This window comes from Xiphophorus hellerii, chromosome 10 (assembly GCF_003331165.1).
Source record: "Xiphophorus hellerii strain 12219 chromosome 10, Xiphophorus_hellerii-4.1, whole genome shotgun sequence".
Classification (NCBI taxonomy): domain Eukaryota; kingdom Metazoa; phylum Chordata; class Actinopteri; order Cyprinodontiformes; family Poeciliidae; genus Xiphophorus; species Xiphophorus hellerii.
In genome coordinates, this window is record NC_045681.1 from 4,891,260 (window position 1) to 4,912,704 (window position 21,445).

Sequence of the window (21,445 nt, forward strand, 5' to 3'; positions counted from 1 at the left end):
AAAATTTTAACAGCAGCTGCAGGGGGGGGGGCAATTTCATCTTTTGTCATTGGGCCCAAGATTCCTGGCAGCGACCCTGGATGCACCAATCTGATATCAATATCTGTACTGGTTCTAATTCTGTGCTTTGTGCTCTGAACAACATTATGCTTTATTATTTATCTTACGTTATATTTAAAATCCCTAATTACATTTTCTGAACCATTTGAAAGGTTTGTTGCAGTTTATTTTTACATGTTTGCCCAAGACATTCAGCCTATTATTTTTGTCATTTTCAGTTTTTTTTTAATATTTAATTTACATTGGTTTTTATATTCCTAGTTGCACTGATTAAACAAATTAAAGTTCTGTTGATTTAAATGTTTGACTAAGCTTGTGAAACTATTGGTGTATTTAAGTGTGCTGTGCCGGTGCATAGTTATCAAATAAATTTCTAATTAAGTACATTAATGTCTGTGTTTTTTTTTAAAAAAAAGAAACATTTTAAGTCAATTCAACACTTTTTTTTATTGAATCGGTATCAGTTGATACTTAATCTTAGATATTGGTATTGGAAATAAAAAAAGTGGGTCGGTGCATTCCTACTCATTACAAACACAAACGTCAGTGTACTTACAATGTTTTACATGATACCTTACTGAATCCTCTCTGAGATAAAAAGTGAAAAAATTCAAGGTGTGTTTAAACATTTTCAAGGCTTTGATACCAGTAATGTTTGAGGTTGTTGGGAAAATCTGCTGCAGAAATTAAAAGCTTGAATCCATCACAGTGAAAAGTGACTTTTTTAACGGCATGTTGGTGAATAGACTATTGTGGAAGATCAAGACATTAAATATATAATAATGACAGAAGAAACTTTGTGAAAACCCAACACCTTCACCTCACCTATTCTTTCTTTCCTCTCACATCTTCATTTGCTTTGTTCTTTCACATTTTTCTCCTCCTGCAAAGAAATAAGAACAAAATGGGAGACAGACACACTTTGATTGTCTGAATCTCAGTAATTTCTTGGATTTAAGTGAGGCCAGGTTGGAAAGTGTCCAGCAAAACTCTTAAAATGTTGGCAGAAGATAAAGCACACAAGGGACATTTGTCTCAAAAACTCTGTGGTTTTTCTTTTAGGTCTTTTCTTTTGTTAACAGCGACCGTCCCCAGCATATGAGATTGTAATTTTATTTGGGTCTTTTATCCATTTATGTGTGTGTAAGTGAATCAAACTGTGCTACAACAGAGCTCTCTCCTTAGACGAAAAGTCACCGTTCCCGGTTTCAAGAACATTCATTTATACTTCTATCAGAAAAACTAAACGCAATTTATTTCCAATCGGGATCACAACAACAAAGCTTCCAGGATACGATGTAGCTGTCTGACAGTTTATGTTTTGGGTAAATACTGATAAAGCGAGCTGCTGTAGGATTTAAACAGAAGCATTACGATTATTTTTGTGTTTCCGGCACAATTTAAATGGCTGATTTTTATTTGCAAACTAGCCAACTTTAATTTGAATCCTTCCCAAAGAAACAATTGGGTTTTTGAATAAAAATAATTTCACAAGAAAAAAACAAAAACAGAACTTACAGAAAGACAAAAAAGAGAAAGCACTTTGAACTTTCAATTAATCTATTTATTTATCTGCTTAATCTATTGGGGAAGGGCGGGTATTGGGGTCTATTTCCCAAGGTGGTGTGCACCATGTTGTCAGGTCACAAAAGACAAACAATCAATCACAAACACACTCTCACACTCATGGGTAATTTAGAATTGCCAATTTATCCTAACATGTGTTTATTTGAGGTCAGATTAAGTCAGAGCACACCCCAGAAAGCCTTGAATCTACTCCACACAGATGAGCTTCAGCTGGGACTGAAACCCAGGATCTTTTCTTCATGGCAACAGAGCCAACAACTGTGGAACGCATGCTGCAGGCCAGGAGCTGCACAGAATGCATTAATCGATGCATCGGAACATGAATCCCTTTCAGCTGTGCCTTCCTGGACCTCTATCTACAAAATAACACCACCCTTGGCATGCAGGAATGACACAGTGAAGAAACAATGCAAGGTGCAGAGTCTGTTTCTGAGGAATGTGAGTCAGATAACAGAAGTCTGATTTAAATTTAAGGTGTAGAATGTCAAGGGTTCTGTAGAAACTAAATAGTGCATTGAAAAAGTTTCCATATCCCTCAAAGTTGTTCAGATTGTCTCAGAAAAGCTCCCAGTATTGAATTGCAATTTTATGCGATGAAGCAGTTAGAGGGTGCTGGGCATTTTTCCACCACACATAGGATTTCTTATATGTGTCAAACATTTGGAAAAACCCAAGGAGGATGAATATTTTATAAACCACGTTTTCTGGTGGTATCTTCCATGGTGTGTATCTGTTGTCATAAAAATCTCAAACTTTAAAAGATTACAGCAGACCCAACTTGTGACATTTAATAATTTCATGTTATACAACTATACACTTTCTAACAAACATAGATATTCCTTATATATTTATGAGGCATAATATTTTTGGCTGTCAGTTTGTATGCATTATTCTTGCTCCTACAATTCACTATCATTTTTAACTTCATAAAGCGTTGACAGTGAACACATTCATCATTTGTAACCATGGAGAATAATCTACCAGCATTTCAAGGCTTTGTCTTCCAAAGCAACTACGCAACTTTCCATCCTACTCACTTGTATTCAAAGTGGGAAAACAAATAATGCCTTGGATTGTGGCCACTGAGGTTTCTGCCTTCCAAGACTCATCAGTCTGTCCTATTATTCAAGCAGCTGTAGTAATCTTGTGCTTTAAGTCTACCTTTGTTTACAGTTTTGACATCCTGCCAGGGAGGAACTACACACAGCATCTGTGTAACTCTGTAGAAGTTTAATAAAATGTGTTTTCAGTTTCTTTACCCAAAGCTAATATTTGCAATGCATTTTATATAAAAACTTGAAACAATATCAGTACAGTATTTCATACCTGCGCGTTTTGTTGACTGCTTTCTCGTTTTATCTTACCCTTCAAACTTTGTTAATATTTATGTCACAAAGTTCTTTGGAAAGATCAGCTTGACAAGTGTGTTTATGAAAAAAAATGAGGTCATAAATTAAACTGTCTGCCCCCAATGTCTCCAGAATAGTTTAGCAAAGTATTTTTTAGAAGTGTCAAAGCTGAAAAGATAAGACTTTAAAGGAAATAAATCTTAGACTGACAGCACCAACAGATGCCTAAGGGTCAAAGAGATAACTCTGTGTAAGTTAAGAAAACAGTTTGGCTCTGTTTGGGACACAGTTTCATTCCAGTTTCATCACAAATCATGGAAGAAGATGCAACACTTAGACATACCTCTTTCCCCCCCAATATGATCATCTTCAGTATTTTGATTTCTAAAAAAAAACCCCAACAGACAGCTAAAATTAATTCTATGCTTTTAAAGCCTTAATGTATTCTCGTATCGACCTCCCAAAATTAATACAAAACACTTTTATTATGAAAGTTTACACATAAGTACAGCAATAGTTCAAGTCAGTTAAACTTTGTTCAATACCTGACCACTTGGAGTCACAAACAGAGAAGTGGAATTCAATTCCCAGACATTCAGTTGATCTTTAAAAATGGATTAAAAAATTACAAAGAATTAGCAACATCACGGCAAAAGTGATGGTCCCGGCCTAGCTGCAGCTGAAAACTGCGACAACTTTGATCCAAACACACATGCACTATTCAAACTAACAGAGCATCAAAAGCAACATAAACTTTAAAGGTATGACAGGACTGTATTTGTGAAATGAACGTTTTTCAATAAATCCAGATGAGCTGCGTAGACTTTTCACAAAGTATAAGAGTGTACTTAAACTTTTGACCATTCTTTCGGAAGTACATTTGTAAGGTCAAACACTGATGTTGGACGAGAAGGTCTGGCTTGTAGTTTAAATCATTGTGTGTTCTTTTGGGTTGAAGTCAGGACTTGATGCAGTCAAGTTAATTTCATCCACAGGAAGCTCAGGTTCATGGACCTTGCTTTGTGCTCTGGTGTGCGATCATGTTGGAGACGGAAGAGGTCGCTCCCAAACTGTTCCTGAAACTAAACTGAAGCATTCAGAGTTCTTTTTATTGGAACCAACTGACCCTACTGGTGAAATATAACCCGCCACCATCATTCTCTACACACCAAACACTACGCTTAAAGTCGACCCAGTGCTGATCTCCTTGTATCTACCAAGTGTAGAATCATCCACTGGATTTGTAGAGAGGCATGAAACAGAGGACACATGTCTCGACTGCTGTAGAGCTCACTGGAGCTCTATTTTTGCCAATATACTGTGTATTAATAACAATGAAATCTTTTGTAATTTTTGTCACCTACTAATAGACTACACTTGAATATATTGTACAGTTTATTTAATTGACGCTAACAATGTGACACTTCACTCCAGAGCCTCGCAACAGAACTTTGTTTCATATCCACGACTTTAACAGAGATTTTCCTGGTGAACTATGTGATGTAAAGCTAAACCTGCATAACTAGCCAGCATGATTATCTTAACAAAAAGTAACACAGTGTTTAACTGAAAGAAAATTTGTAATTTTTATGCCCTATTATCTTTCATATTTATGAAATGCTAAGACCGTAAGCCATGAGCAGTAAGTATTCAGTAGGTTAATTTAATTTAATTTATTTAATCTAATTTATTTGGCAGACAAATGGACTGAAACTGGACCCTCTCTCACTAGGTGTTGGCTTGACACTCCGATGGGAACAAACCTCAAAACTAAACAACTCTGGCAGAAGTCCAATGCTTGTAAATGCCAGTACCCAAGTGGTGAGTTGGAGAAAAATCTTATTATTGTTCATTTTCATTTATGCAAAAGATGTAAGCTCCTGTGCTAAGAATGAATTCACACCCTCTCACAGAGGGCAGCAAAAAGCTGGAGATGCAGGCAGTGTCGAATGAGAGCTGTTTTTCTTGAGAACACCATAACTACGCTTTTTATCATGATTATACCTGAACCTTTCTGAGGGAGAAGTGAGTCATTTGCGGAGCTGTTTTGTAATGTGATGCTCATGAAGTTCAAAGATGTAAAAGTTCAATCATACTTGCTGCTCCCATTTAGAGCCAAAAATGGAAGTTGTTACAAAAGTAATTATTACAATGTGAAGTTTTTGTTATGCAAGGACTTCCGAACAACACAAATTGTTGAGAAGTTTTATCTTATCCAAACAAACACAGTGACTCGCTATCTTTTTTTTTTTTTAACAAAAATAATTTAACATCACATTATGATGTACCTCATATCCTTATCCATATAAGCACTACTGTAATTTTGGAAAAGACTGTGAGCATCAGCTAACAGATGTGTATGTGCTTTTCTCTGAATGTACGTGGCATACAGATGAGCTTCATAAAGCAGAAATCAATAGGTCTCCGTCTGTATTCAGACTGCTGACAGACAGGCCTGCTTCAAAACAACCAAACATCACCTCCACTCCACATTCAGAGCACACAAATGCCTTTCTGACACCTGTGAAATACAGCGCAAAAGGAAGAGAGAGAGATACGGAAGGGCTAAAAGAGAAAATAAAGAGAGGAAAGAGGTGTATTTATTTTTTGCTGTAGAGCAAACCAGACAGTATGATAGAGCGATGAGTGTGATGGTGCAGAGGACAGGTCTGTTCCCCTTGTACAATAAAACAGCACAAAACAAAGATGCATATAGCGTTGAAAGTGGACATTTTGACATCTGCAAAGACAAGAAGAGACCTTTCAATAAGGAGTCAGAAGAACAGAAGACAACAAAAACCACCGCCACAAAAACACTTTCATTTGTGTTAGTGTGGGGCACAAGTTCACCCGTAGCAGGTTCTAACGTTCACAAAGTAACAGGAAGGCAATGATAAAGTGATAGCATGGAGATTAGTATTAGCCGGTTACACAATACTTTTAGGAGCAGAGTTTTCATTGTTGCCTTCTCGCCAGAAGGCTCTGCGAAGTTTTACTGATTAAAGTGAAAAGTGATGAGAAAGCTATTAAGAGTTTTTGACAACAGACAAACTGAATACCACATACCAGCCTTGAGCTCTTTCTCCAGGCACTTTTATATTTTCCTGCTCTGCACCCTCCCAGTAGGAATTTGTTTTTCAGGTGTGTACATCTGTCCTGACGTGACTTTTTCCAATTAACTACTTGAGGACTGAAGTAAAGTTTAACTGTTAAAATGGTACTGAAAGGCTGCAGATACCTGAGTATTTTGATCTGAGTTGCAATTGCCAGTATGCAGTTTAATGCATTATAGATACAGACAGTGATTCTCTACTTGTGTGTTGTTTAGCTGTGGCATTAGTAGCAGTAGTTTGTGCTAAAAGGACAAACCACCACCAAAAGGAAACATATCCCCGAAGCCAAAATTACACCCAGTCAGTTTTCCTCTATGAGAAATACATAATAGCCTCCAGTAAAAAAGATCTATTCGCTTTTTGCAAATTTTTTTTAACTTATATTTGGTTCTCTACTGCTTTTAGAAACAACCCAAGAGCTTAAAGAAAACACATAGTCATTTTCTGGCAATGAGTTAACATTTCTTGGTGTCTGGAAAACAAGTCATTTCAAAAACTTCCTGATTATTTGGTCACAATCAGCAGGAACTGCCCCTTTACAGCAACCCCAAGTTGAGCCCCTCATCTAGTAGAGCATCGTGTTCTTTTGGACTTACTGCTGTCTGCGCTGCTAGAGAAGTTGTCATCAAGTTGATGACAACTTGTTCAAGGTGGCACAATATGTCCCTTTTAAAATACAGACATAGTCAATAAATCAGAATGTGTTCAGAGGAGGCCCGTTTGTCAAATTAAAACTACATCTTAAATAACAGCCTTTAAACAGGTATTAAACATTTTTTATTAAGCCCATATTTCTTTATTAAAGAAGTGTTTAATGGTCTGAATCAACATTCTAATTTTAAATGTCAAATTTTCATTACACGTAAGTGGAAAATCATGATTATTAAAAGAAATAAAGGCTTCTTAAACATCCATCTGTCTTAGTTATCAAGTGGCTGAAATAAATGAGCTTTTCGGAAATATTATACTTTATTGAATGGATTTGTATATATGTGTGTATGTATCAAGAACATACTTTTCATCAAACCCATATTTATTTATTAAAATGGGTTTTATTGGTTTAATATGATTATATTAGCTGTAAGTGAAAAATCATCATAACTATCAGGAATAAAGGCTTGAAAATCGCAGCCTGTTAAATCACATTTAATCACTTTATATAATGTGCTTCACTTAGTGAATTGAGTTACTAAAATAAATTGCCTTTTCAGTTATATTTCAAGCCATTAAGCCATTCATCAATCCATTCATACAAAAATGTGGAAGTGCCAGTGGATCTAAATCCCTTTTTTGTAACATACAAATAATTTAGAAGTGGCGTATTTTAAGCATTTTCACAGGTCAGCAGCACTTATAGTATTTGAATGTTGTCCCAATCCAGAGGAAAAAAGTCAATTTCGATAATGAGAAGGAAAAGCAAAATTGAGTAGGCTGCAAAAAATAACTACATATGATATAATGATCTTTAATCTTAAAAACTGTTAACTAACCATCTACCTTTGGAGAACTTTTGCACCGCAGCAATTTAGACTTATGATGTTTATAATGTGCACGAGTTTTTTCCTCAAACTGTTTCCTTCACTTGAAGAAAACTCATCTGAACTCTGCAGCAAACCAAACAAGCAAACTCTGGTCTACCTGAAAATGAGGTTGTTGTTTCACCTGGAAGAGAGCCAGGATGTATTCACTTATAGCGAGAAAGAAAGCCACAATGTACAAAACCAAAGACAGAAAGGGGGAAAAAAAACAAAAAAACATGCTGATAGGGCACTACCTCCGATATGGCAAGATATATTAACATTTAATAGCCAGAATTGATCCGTAAATCAATTTTTTCTCCACGTCATTTAACATTTCAGATTTCCAGACTGGCATTCTGCCCGTGGTGTGTGGTGAGGTCCATGTCTGGTGAGGCCCTGACTCATCCACAGTCAGCAGCACAAACCCAAGGTCCAAAATAAAAACTTAAGTTTCCATTTTCGACATTATTTGGAGAGTCTGAATTATACTTTAATCAATTATCTTCTGTTTGACAATACAACAGCAAGAAAAACAAGAGTATTTGATATAAGGTCCAATTATATTTTTTGGAATTTGTTTACATTTTTCTTTGTTTAATTTAATTATTTTTTAGCTTTCTTTTTTGTTAAAATTGTGTATGAACCTTCATAAATACCTGTCATATTTTTGTAAAACCTGTCCTTCTTGTCTCTCATTTTCCTTTCATTTTTAAGCCAAGCTGCTTCAAGGAGGACAGTCACATTCTGACTGCATTTTATTTTTATTTTTTGCAGGTTTCTGATTATTTTCAGTCGTTCCAATGTGTAGAAGAAGAGCACCTGTTGCACATTGTGTCTATGCGGCTCAGCATCGCCCCCTATTAGTGTGGCACGGTAGTTACATTAAAACAAATGACAGAATTGTCATGTGGATATATTGATTTTCTCTTATCATTGTTAGCACCTATTTTACTTGTTACATTGACAGGTGAGGCAGTCCCACCTGTCAACAATGATTACTACAGCTATATCAAACGTCCTTCCTCGGACAAATTTCATATTTCCCCATTAATTTTTACTGGATTTGGAGTTTCACTGGGAGGAAGTCTTAATTCAAATATCAATCACTAAAATGGGAAATAGATATAGTTACATATTTGATTGAATGCTTTACTCATATTGAACTGATTAGATCAATATTAGTATAAATGTGTCAGTAAAGTAACACTATGCGATGTGTCTCTATATTGATCTACATGTATCAGTAATTTATCAAGTACAAGCACAAATTGTGTGCAATGTTGTTGAGAAGGTCAGAGAGCTGTCAATATTAAAATGGTTCTTTCAGGGGGAGGCAAGAAATCAATGCCAACAATCTGCCCTTTCTATGTGAACAGTTGATAAGTTACATCTGTAACCGGTGTAGGGAAGATGCCTTTGAGGGCCATTAAAATTCTTCTCACTGTACAGAAATCATTGGTATTCTCAAACTGTTTATGTGATATCACATAAAAGGTTTGAAGGTGTCTCAGAAATTGAATAATTGCCCTGAATCATTTTAACTTTTTTTTTTTCTCACATTATAACCACAAACTTTGTTGTATTTTATTATGAATTATCATGGTAGACTAACACAAAAGTAACATGAAGTTTGTTTGGTTTTTTTTAACCAAAAAACAAAATCTGCAAACTAAACTTCGTTAAGCTAAATGCTTAATGAAAACATAACAAAAAAAATATAAAAACTAAAAATGTATCTAAAGTGATCAACATTTTATCTGGGAATTGAAATGTGATTAAAATGAAGGAACATAAGATGTAACTTTTTGTGGTAAGCCAGGTTGAGTTGTATAGTATAGTATATATAGTTTTTTTTATTTAATTCATTTTTTTATAAGTGTAAAAAGGCTGTATCAATAAAATCAAACTATAGTCAACTAAACTGACTAAAATACAGCAAGATTCAAATGCCTACAGATAACTGTAGGCATTTTAGGTTCTGAATAACAGAATAAATGTACAATTATTGAGGACTGTGATTTTAAAAAAACAACAGTGTAACACACAACTAATACAGTCATATTCAATAAATTAGAATGTTGGTCAGGTACTTTCAAGCAGGTATAAAACACACCAAAGTGAAGCAAACTGTCAAGTTATGAACAGACAAAACACATGTTGGGAAATCAAACAGCGACAGAACCCATAATCTGACCACTTGCATCCACAGGCTGTTTCTGCACATAAATGGATCTGCCAGCACTACAGACGGACAGGCATGCTTGGATGATTTATTTATTTTTTTTTTTCAGTTTTTGTTTTTGGAGGACACAGAGGGATTGGCATGGAATAACCGAATGAATTCCTTGCAGCAAGAAGGAAAATGTGTTTTTGCAAGTCAATATTTTTAGTAAACAGTGAGCCAGGTCTAACTTTGCTTAGATGAGATTTTAATTAACATTTTGCACATTTACTGCACATTTCTATACATTGTTGAACAGGAATAGTTTCCACCATTTAGTTTACAGTGTATGTAAACTAAATTAAATAAATTCAGAAGATGGGTGAAAACATTAGAAAGCAGCAGACCACATAACAGCAGTTATTTCTTAAACCCATCAGACGGAGCATGTTAGAATTAATCTGTGACAGTTTTAAATGTGGAGGGTAAAAAATAAAACATTTACTTTATTCTCTTTAAATGAGATGACTAATAGGGTTCCACACCATGAAAAATCATTTATCAGTGATTGAACCACATGCACCTTCATATTTCAGGACTTATTTTACCAGCTGTAGATTTTTTTTGAGTCTTGCCTCCTTGAGATAATTACCCTGTAAATCATCTCCGTTTCGGCTTTTGCTCCTCCTTTACTTCAGGGTTTTCTCTATTATGCCAGCTTTCACTTAGAAATCAGAGGTTATAACATTTTATTCAATCTATTTAAGAGCGAGGTGTATAACTTTTTGTTCTCTTTCCAGCTTCAGTTACCGTTTTCTTGAGAAAGGTAATATGACAACTCTAACGATTATCCCTTTAGATATGCAACTACATAATCTAATGAAGATAAAGAATTATATTTTTAAATTGCACAGAATTTAATTCTTTGAGTGAGTTTTGTAGTACATTGTTATGAAAAGCATAAATAGCTGATGTTAAAAGTAATTTATAATGAAGTGAGCAACTTTTTATTTATGTCCTTTCCTATTTTTCTATGGTTGCCTTATGTTCACTGAAAACACTAATCAGTGAGTATTGGAAGAGAACTATGAGTCATTTACGTCAGGGTTGTCATAACAACGTAAAACAGAAAATTTGGAAATAGAAAAATATGAAACAGACATCGTACGCAACCTGTCTATACAGTGTATTGTGGTGAAGCAACACACATTTTTCTCTGCTGTCCCCTTAAAATCTTCAAGGATGAAATATGACATCTTCTTTATCCTTTTCAGGACTTTAAAAGCAAAAATCAAACTTAATGTGTCCTCGGCTTTCCCTCTTTGCTGCTTCTGTTCACTAGTCATCTCCTTTTCTAAACCTTCCTTCCACTATTCTTTTCCGTCGCCCTATGCGCGGCCAATCCACTTCATACTGTATTCATTTAAAGTCCTGTTCATCAGTCCGGTCCTGGAAAATTGGTATCACTGCACTTCATTTCCTTTTCTTGGGCTCTCTTTTACTCCTAGAGATTGTGTTAAATAATGTACTTTGCTGTTCTATTCATATCTTTATGAGACATCATCCTACTCACATTTTGACAAGTAGGGGTTTCTTCCTTCAGCCTCCTTCTATCGCACTCATTTTCTTCATTCATCAGCAGCTCAGAGTGCTCCTCCTCAGCCTCACCTGGCACCTTCTTCTCACTTCCTGCCGTCTTAGATTTCTTCACCAGCCTCTATTGTCGATCTTGCCTTCCACATGGACTCCAGCCGACATTCCTCCTCCTTGAAAAAAGTAAAGCATAACAGAATTACCCATCAAGAGACGATTCTACTGGATTTAAGCTGGATTTATGTCACCCTAAGAGCGCAGACACCAGATCTCGTCAGGATGAAATTGCAGAACTAACACACAAAAAAGATTTTTTTTTTCTTATTCAAATACCGTCTTCTGTAAAGATTAGAGAAAGTTTTTGGATTAAAGTAGAAGTAGCTCAATGCTGATTTCAAACTGGAACATTCGGAAAGATTAAATACCTGGCTTCTCCTCGTTCATTATTTTCATAAAATTCTAATATAATCGGTGAAAGCTGTTTGATCATGGAAGCTGTTTGCGTATAATTTAATAAATTATTTGCAGTCTGCGATAATGAGATGATATGTACATTGACTCAAAAGAGCATGGTTTGTTTTCAATGAATGACATTCATGTGCAATTTATATGCAATCTGGAGAAGCATGGGAGTTGATTTCAATAATTTTGAAAGTAAATCATAAAACCTGAAGAGGTAAAACATTATATGAAGAAAAGAAAGCCTCTGTCACATGCAAATGCTAATTAATCAACATGGCTTTATTCTGATGCATTACTTTCAGAAAGACTGAGCCTTATCCCTACAACTACTTAACTCATTCTGACACTTTTCCTGACTTTAAATTCAGTCATTTAGTTAATCAAACAAGAACATTAAGATTTTACTTCTCAATAAATAATGAAAATAACTTTTATTTAGGCTGAATCCTTCGCGAACCTGTTGGCAAAAATACAAAACCTTATTTAAAATAATTCATGAAGAAATAAATATAAAATAAATTCTGTTTGAGCGAAATTTCCCTGTTCCTTTAAAGTTGTGCCTGAGGGTGAGAAGAGTCCCCCACTAAAAACCAGTCTCCCACCACTTACTGACATCAATATAAGAGATTACATATTAAATTGAGCTTTTCCTTTTGTGTCCCTACACTGACTCAGAGAAACAAAAACACTAATTATTTTTTTAAACAGCAGGAGCCTGAATGTAACAAAATTATTCACAACTGTCTCTCCTTAAAGGCCTTTTTTTTTTTTTTAAATATATATTTTTCCTAAATTTAGTATTACCTCTCACGTTCAGTTCTTCCTAATGCATTAAGTGGAAGCAACACAGTTTACCCTGCAGCAAAATACAACCTGGCATTTTTTTGCTCTTGGGTATATATATTCCCTCTTTCATTTCTGTCAAGGTTTTTATGTATCAGTAAAGAAATGAAACACCTAGATGCCCATGAGTTGGTGAAATTGACCAAATAAAACATCAAAATAAACATTTGACACACACCACTATGAAAAAGTCTTTGCCCCCAGAAGGATTTATTTCGTTATTTATTTTTCACAAATCATAAAATACTTACCTTGTTAGAGGAAGAGAAAAACTGACCTGAAAGTCTGTGAAAATATGATATTCTGTTAACTTTGATCAACAAAATTATCTGACAAGGTGAAGTAGCAACACATCATCCTCCAATCTAAGGAAAATTACAAAAAGTTGATATACAAAGTCCCACATATCTATCAGTCTGAAAAGGGTTGCAAAGCTATTTCTAAGGACCTATTTCAATGTCAACCCATAGAAAGAGCCATTATCTACCAATGGAAAAACATATTTCAGAGGTCAATCTTTGTAAGAATGACTGTTCTACAAAAATGATTCTAAGAGTCAAAAACAACTGGTGGTAGAGTGATGGTCTGGGGCTGTTTTGCTGCTTTAAGATCAGAATAATTTGATAAAACCATGAATTCTGCTACACAGCAGGACAATGACCCAAAGCACACCAGGAAGTTCAACTCTGAATTGCTAAAAAAGAAGGTTTTGCAGTGTCTAAGTCAAAGTGTAGACTTCAAACCCTTTAAAATTCTATGGCATGACTTTAAGTTCAAATCAATAATACGTACTTATCCCAAAGGGAAACTAAATGTTGTTATAACTCATATCAACCAAGCATGTACAAAGAGTCATGAATGACGATGTTGTGGCAGGAAGGATCTCTGGTAGCAGTCAGTCTTGCACTGAATCAAAAGAAGCCTCTGATTGAAGACTGAAGTAACTAACAGTCTTATGACATTCATGACATGCTAACAGCTAAATATCTGGGCAGCAGGGATGATCTTTCAGAGTAACTTATCCGTGAATCCACATCATTTGCTTTTGCTCGAGAAGTGTTGGGGCCAAAATTAAGATTACTGTGCACCACTTCCTTGTTACAAGATATATCCATTCTAAAGCATTATACTAGTTAGATTAATGAGAGGTATAGAAAGTCAGTCAGAGGGATGTTGGAATCATTAAATCCTGATTGAGTGAAGAGATGGATGGAACATCCTCCTTTCCTCTCTTTGGCCCTGCTCTGTATCCATGAAGCCTCCTTTTCAACTCCTCTGGGATGTAGAGTGGCTCGATTAAGACAACCTGAATCTTCATCATGCGCATCATTTCAGCACAAACAGGAAACACACTCATAACCCAACGGCACGCTATTAAAACAAGTGTGTTGTGTTGTTTACGCAATTATAAGTGCTGCTGAAGACCATCTGTGGTTTTCACGTTGTTCTTGTATTTGTCAAACATTGAAAGTACTTTCCAAACAAAATGACTGGTCGTCATTATAAAACTCGCCACAAGAAAAAAAAAGTTCGGTCAATGTTAAATTAAAGTTTGTTTACAACCAACGCAAGCTGCATATTTGGTGAAGCAATACCACATATACAATATAGGAAAAAATATAAAAACAAACAAGATTCAGGTCACTGCTTGAGGCAGTGCAAACAAAGTCATGATGCAAATACATAGTTCTTGGGGGAAATTATTATTTTTCCTATATTGTGTGATTGTCACAAAGTCATGTATAATGCATTGTGATTTGTTCGGTTGCAGCAAGAGCAAACATATGTAGTGACGGTGCATGGAGGGATGCAATAAGTGTAAGCTGAGGGGAAGCCATTTCGACGAAGCGGCTCTGTTTGTCCATTGGTTGTGTGCAACACAAACGGTGCAGAAAAAAGTCGGGGACATTTGGACCAGAAAGCAAAAGCAAGAAAAATTCTAGAAGGATAATCAACAAAAACATTCAGAATTTGAAGGGATAAGTATCAATGTTTATTTTTCTCTCTCTCTTTTTTTTTTTTTTTACATTTATTTCATGGATAAGAGCATCTTAAAAACTGTGGTTTTCGTGGGATATTCTGGTTCTGCTGCAGTGTCTATCAGAGGTGGTACAGAGAACAAAATTGAAGCCCGTTTGCTAGAAGCAAAGAAGCAGATTTTTCTAAATGTTTCCCAGCATCTCAGGCCATAATTTCATCCTGTCTCGTGATGCCTCTGCATAAGATCTTCAGTCAGTCGTTTCCACAAGAGGAAAGCAAGTTAGGCCAGAGACGTCAGGCCTTCCGAACAACCAGCAGCAATGCATTTGCCTCGCAGAGAAATGACAAAATTTCTCCCAAAACAACACAGCATCCGTCTCCTCTGAATACCGAAAAACCTGAAGGCAGCCACGTTAATTACAACCCCTGGGTGTTGTCTGTCAGGTGATAATACTGTAAACTAACAACAATCTGGATACAAAGGGGGGACGGTAAAAAAAAAAGGCTGGGAGAGCAAAACAACACAATGAATGCAGCAGTTGCTCTCATTTAAAACAAGATCGAAGAGTGTTTTACTCGTGGGTTCATTAGGGTATACCAGTGTTGATGGTGAGACTGATGGAGCTAAAGGCAATCTGGGAAGAAAAGCTGTCAGAGGCTGCAAAAGACACCAAACTGGAACTGAGGATCCAGTTTTTATTTGTAATTTTTTAAACACCAAAGTAAAACATACATTCAAATGAACAGCATTAGTTGATCACTTAACACTCTAGCGAAATCCACAAACTTTGTTGTGATGTGACCAAATTTACAAAGTTCAACAGGTGAATGAACATTTTCACATGTTTTGCTCACAAACTAAAATATTATATTTAAGCTATGAGATTAGTTCTAATGTTTCATAATCAATCGGTTTCTTTTCCAAACCATTCTTTTGAATAAATATTTTAAAAAGACATGTTTCTTTCATATATAAGTAAATATTGAATGTGTTGTTGCAGAACATAAAACTCCAAAGATTTGTGGGATATTATTTAAAATATAGAAGATTGGCATCATTGTAAGAGGTTTGCTTTCAGGTAAGTGAACGATAGCAGATTAGGACTCAGCTTGATTTTCTAACACAAAGAATCTATGAAGGATATGGCAGCCAGCACAGTTCAGACATATATGGTATCCATTGGTCCCGAGAGGGCAGTTTTCAATTTTCAGCAGGTTGATTTCCGTTTCCCATTACTTCTGTGAGCTGAAGTAAAATTCTACAAAGGAAATGAAGAAAATGAAAAACATATTTGATTGTGCAGATTGATGTGAGCCCCTGATGATGGGCCAAGGTCACAAAAGAACTCCCCGAGTGAGGTCTATTTTATTCACAAGGATAAGAAAAGTCAACGACAGGGTGATGAGGTGACTTTGGGTCTTGCAGCCGACGGGCGAACATGAGGGACAAAAGTGGCAACATAAGTGAACTGTCAAAAAAATAATTTGACTATTGAATAGAAGATGAAAATAATGATTTTCCCACTATGGGGTAAAAGAGGTTCGAGTGTGAAAGTCCATATTGCTGTGGATGAAGCAGCGATGCACACAAAGTGTGTCTGCAGTTGCTGTTCTCTCCACCAGAAAAAGCTCCTTCTCTATCATCTTTCATTTTAGTTTCCCCTTTCTTCTGAAATGTCACCTGCAGAGCTACATGCTAACACTCACACGCAAAAAAGGTGCATTTTCAACCCTAATTTTCTTGTCATTATGGAAAGGATTCATGCAGCGCTTTTCCCCCTGAGGAAGCTGTAAAAGAACCTGGGAGCTAATTTATGCCAGATCCTGCTGGCAGCAGATTCTGCAACACCTCTGCAGGCGAGGTGCTTTGTATGTATCTGTTAGTTTTTACACCTAAGCACAAATTACATGTTGCTGAAAAGAAACTTGTCAAAACATCGCCCAAAGGCGTCATAGCAAATTAGAGATTCTTATCATTTTATTTACATTGCATGCAAATTATCACCATGAAACATGTAATTACGTGGCAATAAAACATAAACACAATTTGACTAACCTGTGATTTCATTGAGTGGAACATGTGAATGAGTGAATGATTAGTGTAAAAGTGTTTCATAATGCAGCTATCATTCCTTCATCCATGAATTTTCGGTGCCTGTCTGATCCTCTTTAGTTTTTTGGGGGTTGGTCTTGAGCTCATCATCATAGACAGAAATGAATCAACTCCAGCTAAATGAAAGACAACAAAAACAGTTCAAGGTCTGATAGGAAGCAATTTTCCAACAACACAAAGCATCAAATTTCTCTGCTCACTAACTTATCAACTTTACAAGATTAAATCTAAACTGACAATCAACACAGATCAGTTACTTTAAGCAAATTCAAACAAAGCCGATCAGTGAAAGATGCAATATTTTTTTTAATTTTTCCCCTTAAACCTTTTTGTAAAACCGATTCAGATGTGCAGCAGCTGTCAGTGTCACTCCAAACGTACATCAGCAGAATACATATGTCAGACACAGTAACCCTCACATGTTACTTATCACATGGCAGAAGTGTGAACTGCTGCAGTCACTTTAACAAGCACCCATTGCTTGACCTTTATATATAAACTCCCACCAGTCACTTTATTAGAGTCACCTAACTCGTACCAAGACCTTTTTTTCACTTCAGGACTGCCTTTATTCTTTGTGGCAAAGATTTAACAAGGTGTTTGAACCGTCCTCTGAGATTTTGGTCCACAATGACATAATAGCATCACACGTTGCAGCAGATTTAACAAGGCACTTACGTCAATACCAATGCTCTTCCTTCCCCATTCTGATGTTAGGTTTAGATTTCAGCAAGTCCTCTTAATCACATCTAGTTGCTTAAATGCAATGAGCTTCTGAAATGTGATTGGCTGATTCACTATTTGTGTTAGCAAGAAATTATACAGGTCTATGTAGCAATTTGTTCAGTGGGTGTACCTTGTCTATCTTTCAAATAAATGGTAAATAGGTAAAAGAATGCTGTTATACAAAGAGTTTCTCTCATGTCTAGTGGGGCTTGAAGAATACTCAAGTGTAGAGGTCAGCTGGCAAAACGAGATTTCTCTCAATGAAAAAGCAAGAACATATATAATGCAGCGAGACAACAATACTCGACGGAGAATCCATCAGAAAACTGAGAGGCTTAAATAAAGAGGAGGAGGTGGTTGATTATCAACAGGGTGCAGCCGGTAGTAGAGGCCAACAGGTAGTGATTTAAAATGAATAATTAAAACTAGGGACTGAACAGATACTCCACAGAAAGTAATACCACTGATCTAAGGGAGCTAAATCTAACCGTATAAGGATCAAAACACTAAAGTAAATCCATTCATCATTTTCCTTTTGGCTCAGCTCTCTCCTAGTCGCTACAGATGGGTTCCAATCTGTCTATCGATCTCCCGCCCCGTCGTTCCGTCCTCCATGAACACGACCCCAAGATACTTTAATTCCTCCAATTGGGGCAGGACCTTGTCTCAGATCAGAGTCTCAGACTTAGAGGGTAAATACAGAAACTGAAAAACAAACAGTGAGACCATTGAAACAATAAAGAATAAAGGATACTGAATTGAATATGGCAAAACATGTTAAGCAACAATAAGGAAGAAAAACCAAAACCCAGACCCAAATGTCCAAGGATTCTAACACTTACTGAGCTCTGATGGTTCTTTGCATTTGTCCATAAATGAAATTATCAATGAAATTAAAGAGGGAGCCGTTCAAATGCCATTAAACTTTACAGCAAGAATATTGTGACAATGGAAAGAAACAATTGTCTTTGAACAGAAGGAAATTGTATTAGTGGCCATCTGCCATGAGCAACTGTGGGTTAATAGAAAAGAAGGGAGACAGAAAAAACCCAGAAGCACTGGGCCAGGAATACTTTGTGAAAAGCTTTGCGTCTCTCATCTTCAGTTTTTTGCTGCACTTTGTATAGATGACTCATAAATAGTAAGAAAAACTTGAAACTGCCATGATTTCACATTTTTTAGTCCATGGTATTTCATTTACTTCAATTTAGGGCAATGTAGATGTTCGGACTAGCAACTTTAGGTGACCCTTGAGTGAGCATAGAGACTGCTCTATCTATTAATATATTATATATTTATATATAATATGAATACTGTCACAAATAGGACAAGATAATGAGCAAGATTTATATCCTCACATTTCTGTAGACTTACGGTAACTTTTGCAGAAGTTACCCAATATCAGTCATCTGCAGCACATAAAGATAAGTGCCTGTCAGATTTTATTTTTTTAAGTGCAGTAAAAGACAAGGCCATTTTCCCAAATATAACAGTCTGAGATGGGTCAAAGAGGCTTAATCCCATGGGTTATAGGCATCATCAATCATTTTTAGTGCTGATGATCAAGTAGCGGGCTGAGCTCAGGACATCCTGCCAACATCAAATGGAGCCAAGAGTCTACTGAGTTCAGAAGTGTAGCTGGTGTTGCGGCTGCCTGAGAGTGCAATCAAGTTTCAGACAAGGGGAAGAGGTGCTGACAGAACCACCATCCATTAAGAGTTTTTCAAAAGCTGCACTGAAAGACGGCAGAGACATCCTCCACCGCAGCCTTCGGAACTAACGAATCTGTTCTCGACATGGATCCCGTCAGCTCCCATGCCTTCTTTTTGTTAAACACTGTGCACACAAAAAGTGCACTTCGGCGCCATAGTTATTCTGGTTTTCTTGTAAGCTTCAGTAAGTGCACCATTGTAGGAAAATATCAAACTCTCTGGGGAAATTAAGGCGTTTATAGGCATTTTGGAGCTCAGTGTCAGCCTGAACTTAGTCAGAGGTTTCGGGAGCAGTGTGTGCCGCTGATCAGAGGAAATTCCAAAACACCTAATTTGGAGAGTGCTTCAGTATGTAAAAGTTTAAAGGACACGTATTTATGTTGAAATAGTTAAAAGGCACTTTGATTTTGTGTTGAACCAGTCAGATTATACATTAAACTGTGTCCCTCTGGACCTTTAACACAGATCCTCTAACATTGGATCTTATCTTAAAGGGGCAGTATTACCTGTTTTCCAGGCACAAAGTGCCATTTTATAGCACGAGCAGGTAACTATATTAATGTAAGTTGTAAATTTTACTCTGCAACTTAGGAATTTTGCAAAGCTGAATGGTTGCCATGGGAGATTAAAGGGTTTCTCAAACAAAGCATGAAAGAATCCAGGAAACACTTCAGGTATATTTTAATGAGTAATTAACATTATAACATGATTATATTAAAGCTAAAAAAAAAAGGTCAGTTTTATGTGACAATGCCAATTTAAGGTACAAAAGGTTCCACAGAATATACTATACAACATTTATGACACTGGATTAAATGTATGTTGAATTATAAAGTAGATAAACAGCAGCAAAGCGACACAATTTTTCAGTAATGGTATAAATATGACAAGAATTTCTAAACTACAGAATTACACAAAAAATTTAAGTATTACAAACATCCTTTCAGGAAAGCTTAAAGGGAACAAAATCAAAAGGATGAGGAATAAATAAGACCTACTGAAGTATAACAAAAATCTAGCCAGATAACAATTACACACACAGACCCTACACACTACTTAAAATGGCAGCTGTGGGGATGCTTTATTGATTTGTGATCAAACCTGCAGAGGCAACAAAGGAAATTCCACTGGGCAATTTTTTACAAATGACTGGACGGCTGCATGAGTGTTTAGCTCTGAGCATACGCACAGTGGATGCGTGTATATGTGTGTAGTGGCTGCGTGCAATACTTCAACATATTGCTTATGAGTGTGCATTCAAAATGATCAGGCAGAGTTTGAAAAGGTTCACCGAAAATACCTTAAGTGTAGAATAATCAGGACAGAGATTGAAGAGTGGAGGAGGGATAAAAGTGGAGAGAGAGAGACTGAAGGTTCTAAGACAACTTAGAAATATTGAAAGAACTAAAGATAAAATAACAGTTAAAACACTACTACAAAAAAAGAGTGTTGAGAGAAATCAGAAATACATTTTATTTTTTATCTCTTTCATATCATAACCAGAGATTTTTAAAAAAATCATTCATCCCCTCTCACTGTTTGCTCTTGCTGTTTCCTCTTGTGGCTCTTGCTCCCCCACCAAATACAGGTGGCATAATTAGCATCCATCTTCACAAAAGACACCCAGACAAAGAGATGACCACCAGCAGATTTAACAGGAGCCATTCAGAGACCTGTCAGGCTTATCTATGAGGGGCTGTTTAGGACAAAACTGTGTTTTGTCTCTCACACACTACTAAAGACTTATACACACTCAAAAAATACTAAAATTGTGCATACACACTATTAAAATATCACACACGCATACAATTTTTCTCTCACATGCATAGAAAAAATACAGAAATTGCTTATATACGTTATATATGTCAAATTCTTTGTCTAAAAGTTTTAAAAGGCCACTAAAACTTCTGTCCTGAACTTAAGGCACAGCATTTTAGTTTCTACTGTCTCAGAACGGGCAGATTGGTGTTAAGATCTTCAGAACCTGAATGCAGGTCAATCAAAAAGCTCAAGTGGAGAAAAGTAGCATATTCCTTCCTTCTAAGATTTGTTAAGTTTTCCAACAGAAATATCTTTCCACTATCAGTAAGCAAACAATTAATCAATAATACTATATCACAGAACTTCTGAAACCTCCATGTGTATTTATGCACACAACTGGTTGACATTTCAAAGTTTTGGATTAACTTTTCAGATGTTATATTTTGTGCTCTACTTTCAAACACT

At 36.2% G+C, this 21,445-nt stretch overlaps 1 protein-coding gene across 1 annotated transcript in view; it reads right to left on the reverse strand.

The window, feature by feature from the left end:
* LOC116727505 (glycylpeptide N-tetradecanoyltransferase 1-like) overlaps positions 1 to 21,445 on the reverse strand; it is a 57,709-nt gene that overhangs the window by 20,630 nt on the left and 15,634 nt on the right. The window contains exons 2-3 of the mRNA XM_032574970.1: positions 11,364 to 11,556; positions 886 to 943 (exon numbers count right to left, since the gene is read on the reverse strand). The gene's annotated coding sequence lies outside the window, so the exon portion shown is untranslated. The remainder of the gene's footprint in view (positions 1 to 885; positions 944 to 11,363; positions 11,557 to 21,445) is intronic.